The sequence below is a fragment of the Lethenteron reissneri genome, chromosome 31 (genome assembly GCF_015708825.2).
Source record: "Lethenteron reissneri isolate LAM-NWPU_2019-01 chromosome 31, ASM1570882v1, whole genome shotgun sequence".
Lineage (NCBI taxonomy): Eukaryota > Metazoa > Chordata > Hyperoartia > Petromyzontiformes > Petromyzontidae > Lethenteron > Lethenteron reissneri.
Window position 1 is genome coordinate 7,735,160 of NC_083809.1, and position 20,455 is coordinate 7,755,614.

The following is a 20,455-nucleotide window of genomic DNA, read 5'->3' on the forward strand; positions in this document are numbered from 1 at the left end:
TTTATTATTTTATTACTTCCCTTCTGCGTGACTTTACCGAAAGAACCAGGAAAAAGGTTTACGAGTTGGAAGATTTTCAGAGGTGACGTCCGTCACGATGGTGGAATGACTGAGTGTGGAATGATGCGATGGGGAATGATTGGATTTAAGGTGCGCGGGTTACCCTTGTATTCCCCAGTGAAAGCACATACACAACGGGATTTTATGTATAAATATATTTATGTATACAGTACAGTATATATATATATACACAAGCTCGCAAGTAGGGAATTGAATTCCATGTTTTCGGGTTGTGCCGATATCTCAATGATTCTGCTTTTGTTTTTGTTTTAAAGCTGCATTTCTCTTACAGAGTTTAAATGTTCCCCTTCTCCAATGGGCATGTGATCGCTCTCATCCAGCTGTAGGAATTTTACTTGAATGACCTTGGAGGGATGATGGGCTGAATTGACATTCACCAGGGATTAGGACTCAACTTTAGCAGTAAGCGCCGGTGGTATAATAAAAAAAAACATTCGATGCTGTTACAATAGACGTCCTCCAGGAGTCTGGTGACCCAAAGACCTAAGAGCAGATGGTAGGATCGTGAAGGTTGGTGCCGTGTCGACTGAAACAGACCACAGCCGACGCCTGCGGGATTTTTTTTCCATCTGAGCCCCGGGAGGGACACGTGGGTAGAGCGATGACGACGTGGCGGCGGTGGTGGTGGTGACATCAACAGCGTTGGCCTTGGTGACATTGCGATCTTGTGGTCAAAAGGAAAGTAGAGATGTATTCGATGCGAGGGGTGATGTTAAGGCTCTAACGGGCTAATCTAAAGAGCGAACTGCTACGGTGGCGAGATGTTAACTACCTCGCCTGGTATGCAGGAGGTCGTGGATTCGATCCTGACGTCTGCTGTATATTTGTACTCTTTGGTTCTTTCGGTAAAGTCTCACGAAGGTAGAAAAAATAATAAATCGAAACGTCGTGATCTATTGTTTTTTTCTACCTACGTGACTTTACCGAAATAACCAAAGAGTGGATTCCTGCAGTCACGAAAGCTTCAAATCTAAGATTGTATATTTGTAGTTTGCATGTTTTCCCCGTGGTCGTGTGGATTTTTATCCGGGTCCTCCGGTTTTCCCCTCCCACGTTAAGAAACATGCGTTTAGAGTATTTGGTTGCTATACATTTCCACAAGCCACTTCGCTATCATGTGTGGCCAGGTCGCTTCTGAAAAAAACTATATAGCTCAGTGGGCCTCACCTGGTGAAATAAAAAAAAAAGTTTATAACGAGAGGGTCTCGATGAAAAATGAGTTGTATCTCTACGTGGTTTAATTAAAATTCAATAGACTTTGGTACCATCGTCGGCATCATCGATGTCCCAAGGCTTTAACTCATGCCCAGAAGGACTCTTTAACGAATTCCTCAAATCACTCGGAGCTCACGTCTCGTCATCACCGCTCGAAAAATCCGGTTTCCCAGCAGGTTTAGCTGCGGAAACTTGTGGGAGCCAGGTTTGGTGGATATGGATTTCTGCAGATTTCTCTGGATGTTTCTGCAGACGTCTGACTTTTTGAGACGTTATCTACCGTTTAATTAACCCGCATGTCGGTCAGAACTAAAAAATATAAATAGACAAGACGCTACAAAATTGAACTAAGGAATAGATTTAGTATTATTGACCCAAAATCGTGACCCAATTTATTGACTCGCTGAGATAATTAAAGTGGTTACATGCTTCCCTAAACAAGGAACAAACGAAAATAAACTGAATATAAGCGGTTTTTCAATAGGTTGAATAAAACACCAATATAAGTTATTCATCTTCAATGGTTTTCATATGGTTTATTAAAATACGTCAAAGTCGGAAATCTCAATGAAATTTACCCGGTTAAATTCCACAAAATCTCATGAAATCTCCATGTTGTATTTATAACTGTACAGCCCTTTTAGAAACCCTCCACTGCTGGATGAAGGCTTCTCCAAACTGCCGGTTCGGGTTGTTTGACCGCATACCTCGCCACGTCGGCCAGTGCGGGTTTGTGAAGGTGCCGCTACCACGACCGGTTCGGATATCGCTCCCCATTCTTGTTCGCCATGGCCGAGAATCGAGCTCTGCTCGCCAGGTTCATTGCGCATCACGTAACCACAAAGCTACCGTTCGACCTTCGCAACTGGTTAAGTAAACTTTAAAAAATTAACCCGTAAAAACAAAGTTTTTCACTATAAATCCTATATATGCGTGGCGGCTAGAGTCCTCTCGTCCTCTGGCTTGAGATGGCTGCCACCTATGGGTCAGATGATTGCCTGCCACCATTAAGCAATTGGTAATTACATATAAAAAAAAATCCAAAAAAGTGTACAATTTTGGAAAAAAAATTCACGAAAATAAATTGTCACGCACAACGAGTCTGTGTGCAAAATGTCAGTTCGATTGGATCACGGGAAGTGGGTTAAAAAACAACTGAAAGATTTGCACGGTCGTAAGCGCGCAAGCAAGCAAGTGAACTTAATATAAAGGATTTAAAAAGGTCCATGAATCTCAATAGCCCTAAACAATGTTGAATAAAGTTCGATGCTTTTACCAACAGCGACAATTGCTGAATTATTCGTTCAACGTTACTCCCGGTAGGGTGGAAATCTTAACAAATATGCCAAAAAAACTGAAAACATGGAGTTCTTGAGATGTGTATAGTGATACGGAATCCGAGAGGACTGGCGATTCACTCGTGTGTGTGTGTGTATATATATGTGAGATTAGGCGTTTTTGATCCTGTCGGTTGTAATTATTTTTGTATCTGTATTATGTACTATCTGTTCCTGCGTGGCATTCGTGAGAGTCGCATTATATTTAAGAAGTCTATGTCGAGCTTACAATAAACCCAATAGTTTTGCATTATGCGAGTGTTTGTGTGAGTGTGTGTGCGTGCGCGTGGAATGACTGGTGCTACGAATCCGCTCACCCGAGTTCGAATCCCGACCATGGCTACTGTTGCACACTCGTGGGCAGGTGCTCCAAATCGAGGCCAAGCACATTTATTTATTGTAGTTAATATTAATCTTGTGAAGAACCGCACCGTCATTCTGTAAAATGCAACAGCGCGTGTGTTACACGCAGCAATTCTTCCGAGACGCCATTAACCATGTGGCTGGTCTACACGTGCGGTTATTCATTAACCCTACCAACCACCTACAGGCCCGACTCAGACATTACATGCTGCTGTACACACATGCATTGATCCACTGCACAGCACATCAGGACCTTCACAGAACCACACTTTACTCCCTTGCTGCACAAGGATATAATTAAAAGGGTGATCCTTTCCTAATGTGCCACACTACCATCGGTGCCGATCGTCCGAACCGGGGCATCACCACCATCCCCCGTGCCCACGCGGGGCAAGGATCCATCTCGCTCCTTCACACGAGCTCATCTCATCCTCGCTCCATCTCCTCTCGGGTGTGTTCACTCCTTTGCCTGTCGTCACTCCGTTGTTAGTCTCGACCACTGGTTCATCGTCATTACAATCTGGTAGCATCACCTGCGCATGCCCACTTCATAGCGATAACAATCGTCATTCGCCACGAACGGACCCATGCCAAGTGCACTTTGAGGCCACCTGAAGTGTCGAACGACCGCTGGCAGGTCACGGGACAGACCCAAGTGCCGTGAGTTGAGGTGACTGGCAGATGCACCGTAACAATGATGTCTCAAACACAGTGGCGTAGCTAGGATATTTTGCGCCCGGGGACGAACTATAAAATTGGCGCGCCCCCGTTTAATCACATACCAAAATGTAATTACATGACATGTAGGCTGTGTGTGGCGGGATATATAAACTTTTAGGTTGAGGTGTAGATTTGTGCAGTAGTTTCAAGCTGCCGCGCCCGCCGCAATAAATAAAAATGTAACGTAAGCCTCATTTTGGCGCCCCTTTACCTTGGCGCCCGGGGACATATGTACCCCCCTGCCCCCCCCCCCCCCGAGTTACGCCTCTGCTCAAACATGCACATCTTCTCAAAACCACGTTCTCCTCTTCAGCAATTATAACTCGCTAACTGCTTTTGTTTTCCCTTCAGCAATTATAACTCGCTAACTGCGAAATCTTGACGGGGCCCTGCCGGAAGAGTCAAGACTCGGTGAGGCTTTCTGGGTAAACGAGCACACTAAATAACAAAACTTACACCGCTGTTATTTTGTTGTTGAAGACTGATTTTTAAATGAAAAACCCAAACCCACCACCACCACCCGACACTGTCAATTAATACGTTCAGATGGTAATTGCTTGGAAGGTTTGAAAGAGAGAGAATGCGGGGGGTATTTAAATGAGGGGAATCTTATTCTTTGGGTCTTTCGGTAAAGTCACGTAGAACAAAAAAAAGAACTACGACGTTTCGATCGCAAAACAAGCAATCGTCATCAGGAGAAAGAGCGAGGGGGGGGGGGAATCTGTCGAGGCGGGAGGTGGAATCTATTGAGGTGGTTTAGAAGGTAGAGCAGAGGTCTTGGCGAGATGGAAGTGATGCGCGGAGCTTGGAGAGGGGTGGGGGTATAAAACTGAAGGCCAGGGATTTGTGTTGGCTCGTGGTCGGCACTGGACGTTGTTGTTGAGGATAATAAACTTTATCTTAGAAGTACCGAGTTTGGAGTCCTTAATCACACTTGCACTACGCGATTGCGATGGGTTAACGACTGTGCGGTTAGCGTCGGCCACAATCTCCACGATTCCCAACTCGCCGTATTTATTCCGCTGCTGTGATCACAACAAAAACCTGCTCGTGTGCAGGTGCTGGAGAGGGATTGTTACACACATCGAAGGACCGCGGCGGTATGACGGATGGCTCGGGACCTTCGTCCAGCAGTGGATTGAGCGTGGCAGACGATGAGCTAAAAACACAGGCAGCGTTTTGAAATCGAAGCATCAAAATGCAACGTTAAAAGTTTAACATCAAATAAATAACTGTAATCAAATCTATCTCATTCGAGATAGATTCAGTGCTGAGTAAACTTGGAGTAGCTTATAGAACATTCTAGAAATTTACAGTAATTTATTTAAATAGTAGTATAAATACAGGGGCCTTAAGCCCATCAGTTCAGTTTAGTTCCAGCTGCCTAAGTGGATACATATCTGCATTTTCTGAGATGGCATAAAGAGGCTGCAAGCATCCGGCAGACGCATTTTGCTATGTCTTCGGCCAATTTACCAAGACAAGAGCGATAGAGTACTCTGTGGAAGCATCTGCTAAGGTGTGTGAGGCCTACAAGGCATATTTCGGCATGCCGGTCAGGGAAAAAGATAAACCCTGGGCACCTCATTTCACCTGCGAGCAATGCAAAAAAACTCTGGAATGTAAGATGGACAATTGTTGCTTGGAATTTTATGTTATAAAATTAGTTTTAAAAAATTAAATTGTAAAAGTTTTTAATTTTAAAATGTGTTACAATTTTAAATGTTATTGAAAAAATATATCATATATGAAAAATGTTGCGAGAATCTCTTACACATTATTCATGGGTGAAATAAATGCATTTGTGTAGGATGGTGCAGAGGGGAAAAGAGAGCCATGAAGGTCGCTATCCCAATAATTTGGCCGGGAACCCACTGACCACTCAAGCAACTGCTACTTGTGCATGGTGGACCCTTCCAAACGTCGGACTGGCAAGAATGCACCTGCTATGACCTTCCTTCATCCATCGCCCCGGTGCCACACTGCCATGAGCTCCCAGTACCCACTCCTCCGGAGAGAGAGCAGCCGTCTTTAGAAGAGAGCAGCAAGTCAGAGAGCGAGGAAGACGTAGATCCAGGTGACAATTTCCGAGGTGGAGCTGAGACAAACAGAAGGACAACGGACTCTGTGCCGAGGCCTTGCTTGTCTGTTCCACGCTTAACTTCTAATTTAGCAATCTTTGGAAGAACGTTAATCAGCCAGGCTATGCGTTAACTGTGTGTTAACCGACCCTCTGTGTTGCATTGCATTATACTTATTAATCTTACTAAATTTGCTTTCTCAAACTTTCGATTTTCTTGCTCTAAACCACTGCCTCTCCTCCTGCCACTGTGGTCCATACTGCTCCCTCCTTGTCTCCTCGTTTGTCTGCTGCTCCACTAATTTTTCCTCCGCAGTCCTCTCTCTTCCCCGGCCCCTTCCCCCCCCCTCTCTCGTCCGTCTGTTTGTCGTGGTGTGTGTCTTTGTGTTCGTTTCTCTCTGCATAGTGGAGCGGTTAGCGCGCGGCGCTATGAACCCGGTGACCCGAGTTCGATTCCCGCTCACGGCCAACACCAGTGACGATTATTTGAACCGGTCCTGGGCCTCTTCTAGGTCGACTCAGCCTCAAATGAGTACTTGGTGTAGTCTTAATTATGGAGCTTTCGTGACTGCAGGAATTATTCTTTGGTTCTTTCGGTTAAGTCACGTATAAAGATAAAATAATAAATTAAAATAATAGCAAATTACGACGTTTCGTAATTTGCTATTATCGTCACTGGGGAGACAAAGGCGGTCGGGCGTGGTGCTGGCCACCCACCCCCTCGTGTACCGTTGCGGCCTTCATAGGTGCTCGCTAACAGCACTTGCCCCTACAGTCTGTTAAGGTTATATGGAGGATCTTTGTCTCTCTCTGCATGTTGTCTGCTTATGTTGTTTCCGTGTCTGTGTTTTATCATTCATTCTTACCTGATGATGGTTGTTTGTGTTGCAACCGAAATGTCGTATTCTACTATTATTTGATTTTATTTTCTACGTGACTTTACCGAAAGAACCAAAGAGTAATTCCTGCAGTCACGAAAGCTTCGAATCTAGTTTGAAAAGACACAAATTCGTCCGTTTTCTCATTGGAAATAGGTACATTTCAAAATATCACTGTCCTGGTCACAAAAGCAAAGTTTGTGGGGAATAATTACGAAATAACACTTACTACCCAGGAACAAAAATTGTGTTACGTCTTGTTATGCATGTTCTTCCTGGCATCATCACGCACGGACGCGATTAATATAATTGACCACGAGGTGGCACAATGACTCCACTACAGAAAACAATTGCGCCAATTGCTGAAATGATGCACCTTCAAAAGGCCCCGGTGCATGGCTGATCGGATGTGTACAAAAATGTTTTTTTTTACATTTTACTGGCTTGTCTGCGTATTTAAGTTTCGCCTTACATTCTAGGTAAGGTAATCGCGATCATGATATTTTGGTGATTTCGAAAATGTTTTTTGGTTTGGCCATGTTTGTTTGTTGTAGTACGGAGTTAGACTGATGGTCTTAATTTAAGCTGTCTTGTGGTTGTTGTTGTTGTTTGACTTGCATTCCACTGGAATTTTTGCACAGCGTTGATATACGGTGCTTTTTTTTCTGGAATTTTTAATGTTTTTTTCCAGGATTTTCAGTTTGCACATTGTCACATTAAGATGTTTTCTTGTTCATGTTTTTGTTTTTTGTTTGTTGCGGTTGCACCCGATTCAAGATCCGAATTGCTCACAGGGCTATACTTAATAAATTAACTTGAAGTTCGCATGACTGTCCTGTATTTAAATCAGTTGAGCATCCTTCAGTCGCCATCATTTGTGCATGATGTTGCCCCCTTGCGGGTGAAAAAAGTTGGTGCTTTCAAGGGCGCGTGGAGCGGTAGTGTAGCGGTTAGCGCTACGCTGCGCTACGAATCTGGCGACGCGGGTTCGTGACGATAATTATCTGAACCGGTCCGGGGCCTCCCCTAGATCGACTCAGCCTCAAATCACTACCTCGTGCGGTATGTAAACATCGCCACTGGGGAGACAAAGGCGGTCGGGCTTGGTGCTGTACCGTTGCGGCCTTCATAGGTGCTCGTTAACGGCACTTTCCCCAACAGTCTGTTACGACTATACGGGGGATATTTGTCTTTACCTGTAAGGGTAGTACAACAAGTAGGTTGTCTGTGTAGCAGGGTTGGGCTGTGCCCCTGTCATTTGGATGGTTTCCTCCCATGTGACACATACAGACGCACAATAAGGAATTGGCCAAACATCCCAATGTAGGATCCCTCCTGAAAGCTCCCTAAGAATCAGTGGGGCGTTTTGTTTTGAGTGAGTCGTGTATATGGGGTCAATCAAGTGAAACCCATTGGGACACAAACAGCAGGCACCACTTGCCACGAGACTAACCCTTTGTCACAGCTCCTGAATATGAATGTCCTTATGTTAGTCCAGGGAGGAGGCATCATCAAGTCCCCAGTCTCACTTTTTTTCATTCTGAAGATGTGACAGCTCAAAATGTCACCGTCTCATGGAATTGAACTTCCCCATAACACAACTGGGATGCAATTGGTGCTAGTCACGTTGGATCGTGAACACTCAATAGTCCCTCAACGCAGGCCTAACCCGTATCTACACGTTTGGGGCCGTCCATAAATGACGTCACGCGATTTTGGACGATTTTTGACCCCCCCCCCCCCTCGTCACACGGCGTCACAAAAAGTCAGACCTCCCCTGAAATATGACGTCACAAAGCTCTACCCCACCCCCCCAAAACCATATTTCCATTTTGGAAATAACACACGCTTCAAATCGCTTTAAACTATTGTCATTGTAGTGCGTATTTAATGTGGCGCTGCACTCTGATGTTGAAGGAGAAAACATTCGTTAAAAAGTCTATTTAATTAAGTAGAACGTGTTGTCTATATTTATTTAAAGTTGCGCATTTTGATGTGACGTCACATTTCTCAAACCCCCCCCCCCCCTCGTCACACATCGTCACAAATGTCTCACCCCCCCCCTCCCCTAGGTGCGTGACGTCATTTTTGGACGGCCCATTTGAACAAGGGTGCTCGAACTGATCGTGACAGGTGTTGCCACTGATACAATGATATCATCAAGCCACCTTTTGTCAGAGGTGTCGATTTAGGGTGGACCCGTGCGCTTCGTGTGTTCGATATTCCTTGAAGCTCCGTGCTCCACACGAAATCGCATCCGCACAGACCACGGCAGCTGATGCGTACACCTGATGGACAAAAGGAGAATTAAAAACTCTCCAGGCAGTGCGCGACGTCCAGAACAGACCGGAATGACGGGCAACGGCGCCCTGAATGTGACGTTGTCGCTGTTGTTCTGCGTCTACATCAGCCATCGGGGGAAAACCCAGAAGAGGTGGTCGATCAGGACTGATGACGCCAGGTGGGTGGTAGGTAATTGAAGCCCACAGGTGGAAACAGGTGAACCGCCTCTCATGGTGAAGCCGATGAGCCAATGGCAAAGCTGCGGGGAGAGGGTGGCTGGCTCGCGTCTAAAACGGGCTGAGCCAGACCAGAGCGACCGTGGAATTTGGAAATGTAAGTGCAGAGCAGAGGTCGCAAACGGGTTTTGATTCCTTACCCGTACCCGGCCGCACCAGGGTCGCAAACGGGTACCCGTACCCATACCCGGCCGTACCCGTACCCGGCGGGGTACGGGTAGGGTACAGGTATCGGGTACCTGATTGCGACCTCTGGGATGAAGCCATGTTGCAGGCGCGGGTGGGTTGATTCTAGGAACTTGAATTGTGAGAAGAGACAAGACGTTGGGAAATGAGTTACAAACAGTTACTCACCAGTGACTCACGGTCTACCCGTACCCGGCCGGGTACGGGTAGCCGGGTATCGGGTAGGGTACGGGTATCGGGTACCCGGTTGCGACCTCTGGTGCAGAGGAGAGCAGCATCCGAGGACATCAGGCGCTTTGGCAAGAATCAGTCTTCGAGGCTGTCAGCTCAACCTTACGCTCGCCATGGCGTTATGGCAAGAGAGTTTATTTTGTGGGTGGAGGAGATTCGGTTATCGGGCTATGCTCGCAGGGGCTGATGATGTGTGGGGGCTAAAGAGCAGTGGAGCGCAGAAGGCGAGGAAGCCAACGGATGAGGGAGGTTACAATGGCAGGGAGTTTCGGCAGAGGAAGCCAGCCAGCCAGCCAGCATCAAGCCAGCATCTGGCCAGGGGACGTAGCGATTGGCGGTGGTTGCTCTGACGATCTCCAGTCCGGAGGGCTGGTGGGGTGGCGATTCTGCAGCGATAGTGGTGGACGGGGTGCAGGCGAGGCAGGGAGAAGGGCACGGTCCCAGGTTTCCCCCAAGTGCCCTCCTCTGCGTGCCCTGCTACTCCCCAAAGCGGGCTGACCAAGCCGCGTGCGGAGCGGTGTCCGCGAGCATTGGGGCTGGCGGTTCCGACACCGGGTGGAGGGCGAGCGCACACGAGAGGGCGGTGCGGAACTGATGTGACGGCGCCGGTATTGGGGTAAAACTGCAGGTTGTGTTACGGGCTTGTTGCCGGTCCACTGCCACACTGGATTGTGCCGATTCCCTTGGGTGTTGAGATTCCGTATTTAAAATTGGGCTCGACCCGTAGCTTGGCTCTACGCGTCATCTCGGTGTCTAACCGTCGCACTCCACCCACGAACGCCCCGATATAAATTGTTCGCCTGCGGTAGAACAACGGGGAGACTGTTTTGGAACTCCACACGAGCCAGGGGTTCTTGTGCCTGAGCGAGCCGTAACAGGGGGATGATGCACTTGAAAAATCGGTAATATTCCTGCTTGACAAACTCTCTTACAGATTGCATACGTAAATAAATTGTGACGCACCGATACAGCCCCTGCCATTGACTGCATGCAGTCTCGTTTATTAAACATTGCAATTTTGGCTTTGATTGGGGGGGGGGGGACGCAACGTTTTCCTTGCTTCATGTTCAAGGGAGGATGAGGGGATAAAGGAAAACGACAAAACAAACACGGACAAACGAATTGCAGTGTGTATATGTGAGCGGACTTGCTGGAATAATTCCTTGGAGCTTCAAGCTTCCAAGGCAACCTTGGGATATTCCAAACTCGAATTTGAGGCATTCTTATCAAAGGTACGGCAGCCTAAGCAGCTGAGGCTTTCCCGCATGTAACATGACAACCATCCTACCAAGCACAAGGCCTGCCTAGCCAATATACAAGGGTTTCAAAGCCAAACCATGAGGCCGTAAGTGAACTTGTCTGCCAAACTAATCTGCCACTTTCTCCACCAGGGCCAACGTGTATGGCTTTGAAAACCAAATTTAAGGTCTCCTAACCAAAGGGATAATTTGAGGCCTTCCTGGCTAATGAGAACTTGTGTGCCAACTCTCGTGGCCTTATGGCCCGGCCTCACATCGTTAGCAACCCATTCACAAATGGGAGGTTTGCAAGCACTTCAGATCGGCCACGCTCGGACCACTGCCGAGTGAATGCTTCGTGCCAAGTGGCTTTTTTTTCAACACAAGTTTCATTGCAATAATTGAGTATCAAGGCTTTTTTCAGGAGGCTGATGATTTTGGAATACTCCCTTTAGTTACTGACTAGTGAAGTATTTTTTGCACTTGGGTATAAACGGCATACCCAGACAAAAATCGAAGGAAAAAAACCTTTAATGCTAATGAAGCACAACATGCATTGAATCACTTCCTTGCTGTACCGCCTTTTTTACAGGGACACTTTTCAATACCATCTCCAAACATGATCGTAGCGCGCAGCCCTTTTGTCGACCCATTACTGGACGAGGGCCTCTTCCTGTGCAGGTAATGGGGGCCATTTAACCATACTTCACCATGCTGGTCAGTGTGGCTTTGTGAAGGCAGAAAGGGCTTTTATGTAGAAGCATAAGAGTGCAGGTTTTTTTCTGCACTGCCCTCCTGCATGCCACCCAGAGCCTCTGATGACAAATACAGGCTCGAACCTGCTTGGCTTTTAAGCGAATTGGTAATCGACACGCATAATGTGACAAACATTAAACACGCAATTTGTAATCCAATGTCTTGGAGGCTTCAACACATGATCACGTGAGCAAGACCTCCAATCCGTAAGGACACAGGGCGGCTTGTAGGAGACTGTACAGCAAGTAGGTTGTTCACCGACCTGTACGGAACTTTTCGTCATGTACGCTCATGAGCATGGGTTTCAGTTTCCTCTACTATGCAAAAAAAAAATATCCAATGAGCAATCGGTGAAAACAATGCAAGACACTCGGTGAGCAAATCACTTTAAAGTTGTATCGTTTCATCGGCACGATATCCAACGTTTCGCTCCACACGCTCCCAGCACGTGGAGCGAAACGTCGGACGTAGCACCAAACAACACAAAGTGCAACCCGCAAACACAGCTGCGCGGCACTACCGTGGAAACGTACGCAGTGGGACTATCATTATTTATTGTGCGCTGCTTTATGGGCTGTTCATTCATTTAAAATGCGGTTCCCCAATATGCGATCTGCTGTGCAAGATGCGTGAAACTGCATTTGCAAATGGAATGGCCAGTTCACTGGATGACTGACGGACGCGCGCGCGCACGCGCACACACACAATCGGCACACCTTGTGATTAAGTAACAAACGTACACAACTCCATGCTAAGGAATTACATGTTCCATGAATACACATCGTACGACCAGCCTTGACGCGAGCAACGATAACCATACACGCGGCCAAAGGTGTTTTCTGGACGGCAAAAGCTTCCGATTGTGATCATGAGATCACCCCCATGTCACTTGACACCACAACCGCACTGCGTGGACACCGCAGCCTCCAGAGACCACAATCTCAACCAGACTTAATATCTGAAGCGACGCTTTTTGAATTATCAATACATAATTTTGATATTTCCCTTTTTTTTTAAACACGTATCCAATCGTGCTATTGTATTGGTGTCACACGAAACAAGGCGACGTAATTATGCGACCCGCCTCCCTGGGGCGAATGTGTCGTCTTGACACAATCGTCTTCAAGAACTCGGTGGTTTCCTTGGGCCTTCCTCGCCCAACATGACGACGACTGCGTCGCCATGCTCTGCAAAAAAAAGAGTGCTTCGCCGCGAGTGTCGCTCCTGGAATTTCGTTTGTGAAGTTTGGCCATCGGTTGAGGTAGGCTTAGATTACGTGGTGGGGGAGGGGGGGGGGTCTAATATTTTTTTTTTGTTGTGAAGATGATTCTAATGGGGGGGGGGGGGGTACAAAGATCGTCTGCTTACTATGCACGGATGGTTTAATTGCAGGTGTTCCTCACCTGGGTGCAAACTTGGGATCTTGGCAATTCTGGCCAAGTGCTCTACCAGCTGACCTACAGTATTTTAAAATCATTTATATTAAGTTCACTTGCTTGCTTGCTTGCGCGCTTACGACCGTGCAAATCTTTCGGTCGTTTTTTAACCCACTTCCCGTGATCCAATCGAGCTGACATTTTGCACACAGACTCGTTGTGCGTGACAATTTATTTTCGTGAAAAAAAATTCCTAAATTTTCCACTTTTTAGGAAATTTTTTTTTCATATTTAATTTAAAATACCAATGTTATAAAAATGAAACTCTTACTCAAGAAAAACAGAAATGAATAGTAAAATAAAACCGATGCCACGCATATAAAGAATTTATAGTGAAAAACTTTGTTTTTACGGGTTAATTTTTTGGCCATTGGGTTAAATCCACTTAAAACGGTAATCCTGTTTCTAATGGGGGAGGTCGGGCAACTTGGGAGGTTTATTTTTGATTATTAAATGTGCGTCAAGGCAATGTACTCCTTGGTAGACTGGGTGGGGTTCTTTTTTTAATTTGGTCGAATTTAATCGACAAACGATACCTCAGTTTGATATTTACTCTCATAATGCAGATTAGAGCGTATAAATTCCAGCGGATATTATTCATTATCATGTATTTTTTAGACACTGTCTAATTCTGCGGCCCACGATGTGGTATGAACATTAATGTTTTTTCCTAGTGTTTTGTAATATCACCTTTTTAAAACAATTTGCCTGTTTCGCAAAGGTAGAATTTGTAAATAATCGAATTAATTTATAACAAAAAAACAACATAAATTTAATGCAAGACCGTGGAAAATATTACCATCAAAATGCATAACGCCCTTTAACATTTTTTTCGGTGTTATTCTGAAACTAATGCATTTAACAAACCTCCATTATCGAACGCTATATCAGCATTCACCCTGCTGTTAACTCAAAACAATATAAAAAACACAAGGAAATCATCAACAGCAACAATAAAAATAACATACAATTAAAAAAACCCAGTAACAAATTAACCATTAAGTTTTTATCTACAAGAATAAATCAAGTTCCAACAGTGTTCTGCTCTCTGTCACCTTATGGTCAGATTAAAAGGCAGGTGTGCAAATAGGAAGCGTCGTAATCATCACCACCAACTCCTGCCATAACCATTGTTAACAGCTGTCTATTGTTAATGACGCTGATCATTTTTATGTCCGATTCTCAGGACCATCACAGTGCTTGTGGTGATGGCATGGTTGATCTTCCAATATCAGCATCATCGTTGTTAGTCTGTTGGCAGCAAGTTTTCATTCCTTAATGGTCAATGTCATATGCCACAAAATCATTAATGAGCAGTCATCAACTGGCTTTTGTGTGCGACTAGTTCCAACAACCTTACTACTTATCAACGTTGTTATCCATATCATTGCAATTGCCATCGTGCATCGGTACTTTTTTGTGATAACTGATCTCATTGGTAATTTCATATCGATTACGGCTGAATGGAAATGTCTATTGCATATATCAGCCTCGCCTCGGCGTATTCATGTCATCGACAGTCTGTCTATTGATGCCACTCGTGATGTTCATCATTGACGTTATCACCACCAATGCAATGTAATTTCATCATCACAATCATGGTCGTAATTAAAAAGTCAACCTTCCACGGTCAGCGGTGTGGCGTCTCGATCATTATCATTCACTGTCACGGACTATAAACGGCATCGTAGTGGGGTCACCACCACCGTTGCCATCTTCGTTATTGTCATCATCCTTCTTACAATCGTAATCGTAATATTCATTATTTTAATGGTTATCATTGTCATGGGTGGCACGGTCATCTCCGCCACCGTTGTATTCACATCGCCACATTGTTGCGTTAACCACCACACAGACTACAGCCTCTCGACAACAGCAACACGATGAAACAATGCAATACCAGCATTAACAGCGTTTAAAATGACAATTACAATATAGACACAAACAACAATGACCCATGAAAGCATTGTATCATACCCAAATGCATAACGATGGAAAAATAACAATGTTGACAACATAAATACACTAACACGTGGACAATAATGAAAGTGTGTAACAATCATTACAATGACTAACAATGATTAGAATGATACAAAATCAACATGACAATATCCTTCAACAGTAGGGATGTAACAATTTGCCCGCAATTAATTATCACGATTCAGAGACCGGATCCGACCCACTCTTTGCACTTATGACACGTGTGCGATCCTATAGAGCAAGGTGAATGCATGGGTGCCAGGCTTTTACATCTTGAAGGCCCCAAAATAATTTTATAATCTGTGTTCCTCTCAATCTGTCACTAGTTTTTGTGCAAGGTTTTTATCTTATCTTTGCATTATTCCTTATACAACTCTGGTTTTGTATGTCACCCTCTGCGTCCATGAAGCTATGTTCATGCGAGTGTCTTTTTAAAGAGTCTGCGTCTGTCAACTCCGTGTCCATCTCAGTCTATTAATGCGGTTGTCTTCATGTATCTATACATCTCTAAGCCCAGTCTCCCCCTCTCATCTACACACGGGTCCCACTTCGTGATGAGGCAAGCTCTGCTTACAAACGCACACCTCCATGCGAGCATTCTGAATCGATGTTAACCAACCGAGCAATGAATCGTCACATGCCTACTAAACGGGAACAACGCATCAAGTACATCGTAATAACAAACATGGTAATCAATCGCGGATAACGCAAAAACGGAAATAAATAATGACGTCAACGGCGACAGACGAACAGCTGAAGAACACCTCATCCCCCAAGGCCGAATTCCCAGTGACGATTGCACCACGAGGCCCTCAACTCCTTGCCAAGTCACACTCAATCTCAACTTACTCTCAACGTTATCCCCTTTGTCCATCTGTCTCAATGTCTGTCCCGTCTGTTTGTCCGTGCGTGCATCTTCATTGACTTTATGGGACATCAGCTGCCCCTGTCATTGACTCTGTGTAGTTATTCAAATACGTGCAGGTCAATTTATATGTGCGTCTGTAGGTTCTTAAGTTGGTCTGTCAATCTGTTACACCACCATCTGACTGTCCATTTCATCTCGGTCTTTGTCTGTTATGCATATCGGGCTAATGTGTCCCATAAATATATCTGGTACTGTAATCATCAATTCACCTGTCCGTCCAACTAGTTAATTGGTCCATCAATCAGCCAAATGTCAGCATCCATCTATTGCTTTGTCTACATCCATATCTGCCCATCCATGTGTCCTTAAAGTCTCAATCTGTCCATTCGCCTGTCTGTACATCCATTTGTCTACGTCAAACTGCCCGTCTCGGCGTGCGTCCCTCCTAAATACAGTATAGAGATATATAACATCAGGCTGTCCCTTCTTCAAGCCTTTGATAAGGTCTCATTGGAAAAATATAATTAAAATTAAAAAACTCAAAACCACAGCTATCCCTTGACAGCAGAGGTGGTGCATCGGTGACAGCGATGGAAAGCCATCCACTTTGCAGAGGCGGTGCCGCTATTTCTCCTTGTCATTATCTGTAACAGAGCCGGCAAACTATTGATCAGCACAGACAAACACATGCCAATGGGTCCTAAAGAACGTTTGTAATCGGCGCTTGCCATCTGCTATTCATGATGTATTATTACTTGTTTGCAAAGGAAACGCACTTTTAGGAGGGGCCTACCAAGTTTTTGCAGCAAGTGGCGATGATGCTTTGTTTTATAATCCAAATTAAGTAATCTGCAGGTATTATTTTTCAGCATTGGCATGTTTTGGGCAAGACCAGTTACATTATAGGGGTTTCTGTAGTTAGAACATGGTTCATAAATATATTCATACATTGTGTGGCAATATGTAAAGGAGCTAAGTGCCGTAGAGTTCTGCTAGCCACGACGAGAGGGCTTCAGTAGAGAGTTTGTGTAGTTGTGCCTTTCCTCCATTTGAAGAAGCGCAAACCACTGGGTTTACTGTGTGGTCCATAGTTTGGGTTGCATTTCTACAATCACGTGACTAGCTTGTCTTAACGTTTCCTTTTGTGAAAGATGTGCTTTTATAAAGGGTGGGAGACCGTAGCCTTCTTGCAGTGAGGTCACCTGTCATGTCACTTTCTTGCACAATTAATACTGTTATCCAGGGGAAATGGATATCAAATCCAGATATGCATCTATATTTATGATATGCTATTACACTTAGCAATCCGATTTTACAAATTGAAACCAGTACTAATATTGCCATTACTGTGTCTCCTGCCTTTATAACACTGCAGGCGAGTTCAGCTGCATGTTCACCTGCGGGAGTGAGCACCAGCGCTTGCAAGATGTCTGAGAGTGAAACTATTCCTTCTACCACATCGCTCTCGTTCACCACCACCAGACGATGAACCTGGAGATGCACAAACATGCACACGCACACGCGTAAGTGCGTACACGCATACAGGCTAATTGTTAATCACCAGCACATGACAAGCACCGCCAAAGCCAGCATCAGTAGAGCAACAGCCACAAACCCCTCCAGTGTCATGGTCGTCACAGTCACATCTGACACTGCAACTGTGGTGTCCACCAGATCCACAATTGCCACCCACACCACATTTGCCTCCACCACCATGGTCATCCGCTCCCGTGTGTGTGTGTAGCGGTTAGCGCGCTGCGCTATGAACCTGGCGACCCGGGTTCGATTCCCGCTCAAGGCCAACACTAGTGATGATTATCTGAACCTGTCCTGGGCCTCCCCTAGGTCGACTCGGCCTCACATGAGTACCTTGTGTGGTGTGTAAACATCGCCACTGGGGAGACAAAGGCGGTGGTCTGGCGTGGTGCTGGCCACCCACCCCCTTGTGCTGTGCCAGCCTTAATATAGCCACTTGCGAGCAACACTTTCCCCAACAGCCTGTTACAGGCTACACAGGGGGGAGGAGGGAGGGGCTGTTTTGTGAGTTGAGTGGGCCCAACCTCTGCCTTCACAAGCCGGTCGACGATGGTCTGCAGCTGCTCGTGACGCCGACACGTCATGACACCCTCGAAGTGTTGCGAGCGGTGCCGCAGCGCTTGCGTCACCGTCACGTCCAGGTTGTTGTAGGTCTTCTCCGCTGCCAGGTTCTGTATGGCGGTGATCGGGCCGGCACGGGTGACGGGGTGAGGGAAAGCCAAAATTAAACAAAACCACACGCAACATGACATGCAGCTGTGGCTTTGGCATTTCAACTCTTTGCATTTTCAGCCTTGACCAACAAATAAGGTAAGTTTGGCAACCTTAAGGCAGACGAATATGAAGACAATACACCTCCCTTTCTATATTGGTATTTCTGTAAAAAAAAATTCTACTTCTCACCAGCCACATGGCCTTCTGGGAATTCACAATTTTAGCGGCAATGGTTCGGTACAAAGCAAACTCCTGACTAGTTTTGACATTTGGTCTCAGAAGAGGCAGGCACACTTAAACCAATGCCGGTGAACTGCCTTGTGTTTATCAGCAATGACTTATGAATTCCAAATGGGTGCTCGTCTGATCCCAAAGTATGTAATACGTAAAACAAAATCATTGTATCCATAATAATTCCAGATGTAAAAAAATTGCTGTAATTATCCCACATAGGTAAAAACGATTGCACTAGTGGGGAGCCTGGTTTTGGTGAGGTTGTACCGCACTACTTACAATGACATCAAACTTGGAGTAGATGTCCACAACCTTTCCTGCAAGAGAAGAGACGTTGAAGCGATGCCACGGCAACATACAGAACAAGAAGTTGAAGCGACTAGGCAGCAACAACCGCAACAACCGCAACAACCGCAACCGCAACAACCGCAACAACCGCAACAGGCTGAGACAATCATGACCGTCTTTGGACTACCAACAATTTTTCCAGTAGAAGAGGTCATTCTGAAAAAACAGTTGTAGCCGGCAGAATGACCCTGGAAGCTGAAAGCAGAAGCACCGCTTCAACCAGTTGCCCCTTCAACACAACTTGGTGCAACACTGCCAACGTGGGGTCACCATTTAAACAAATACATTCAACAATAAGTGCCTTAAGAAACATGCACAATACGTGATATTTTAGGCCATAGCCTTTGTTAATACTTTTCAATAAAGTTTGTACTCTACACTAAATTGTATCCCTCCATGGTCTGTAAAGAGTGGGTTGCCACAAGCTGAATCATCCCAAAATACTGATGCACATTAGGCCAACTTTAGTAAAAAAAAATCTGCACTTGTATGCGTTTTTTTAAAAGTGTGCAGTCATGGTGACTGCCAATACTATAAAATTCACTAAGTGAGAAACTGACAGCCACAGGTGGTTGAAACCGGCATGAGTTCAACACCAGCGTCTGCTGGCCCAAAGCCTTAAAAAGCTCTGTAGGAACTCTCAGAGCAAACCACTTCATTCATTAAAACTTGAACTAAGGCCCAAATGCTTCATTTTCACTACTATGCCCTCTGGTGGACTGTTAAAAGGATGACTTATCTATGAGCAATGCTTGCAAAAAAAAACAAATTTTTTAAGAACTCCATATTCATTATTAGCTGCTCTGGGTCCTCAACAACATGCTTACAAGTAAACACACCTACTTTAAGAAGCAATACACAGGAATACATTCTATACCACCTCCCCATTTTACACAGGTAGATTGTGTTATAATCTCATTTACATGAGTTTTTACGTGAACTATTTTTTTTTCTATGCCCCCCCCCCATTACCCCAGATAATCCAGAATTCACCATCACTAAAACCTGACGATTCTAGATTTGAAGCTTTCGTGACTGCAAGATTCATATTCTTAGGTTTTTTCGGTAAAGTCACGTAGGTAAAACATCAAAATTAATGAAAATAAAATAAAAATCACGACGTTTTGGAGGCAACACAAGTCTCCGTCATCAGGTGGGACCGTCACAGCCGGATGCAGCTAATCCGGCTGTGACGGTCCCACCTGATGACGGAGACTTGTGTTGCCTCCGAAACGTCGTGATTTTTATTTTATTTTATTTTCATTAATTTTGATGTTTTACCTACGTGACTTTACCGAAAAAACCTAAGAATATAAAACCTGACGATTCTCACTTCTTGGTCCGTTCCTCTGGGGAGATGACACGAGTGGGCTAGCACCCAGGCTGGTGGATAAGTGAGTAGGTGGGTTGGGCGAGTGGACACACTGACCAGAAGAAGTCGACGACAGGAAGGGCCGAGACCCGTCGCTCCACAAAGAGGGAGAGGGCGCAGATGACGGGCGTTCCGGGGTGGATGATGGCGAATGTCCCGGAAGGTGCCGATACCGAGCTCCTCCAGGGAGTGCTTCATGAACGGAGGCTGTGGCATCTCTGACATCTGGCGCCAGGTAGTGGGGGGCAAGACATACATTAATATATATTTTAAAAGCTAAAAGTGCCCCTATGCTCAAGCCATGATCATTTACATCGAGGGGGCAATTGATGACTCTGAGCCACGAGTGAAAATTACACATTG

The 20,455-nt window shown here is 45.4% G+C and overlaps 1 protein-coding gene and 1 pseudogene across 1 annotated transcript in view; one reads left to right on the forward strand and one right to left on the reverse strand.

Moving 5' to 3' along the window:
• The window catches only part of GAD1 (glutamate decarboxylase 1), a 57,044-nt gene extending 54,158 nt beyond the window's left edge, over nucleotides 1-2,886 (forward strand). The window contains exon 18 of the mRNA XM_061563464.1: nucleotides 57-2,886. The gene's annotated coding sequence lies outside the window, so the exon portion shown is untranslated. The remainder of the gene's footprint in view (nucleotides 1-56) is intronic.
• Nucleotides 2,887-10,583: 7,697 nt separating this feature from the next.
• LOC133349746 (5'-AMP-activated protein kinase subunit gamma-1-like) overlaps nucleotides 10,584-20,455 on the reverse strand; it is a 124,668-nt pseudogene continuing 114,796 nt past the window's right edge.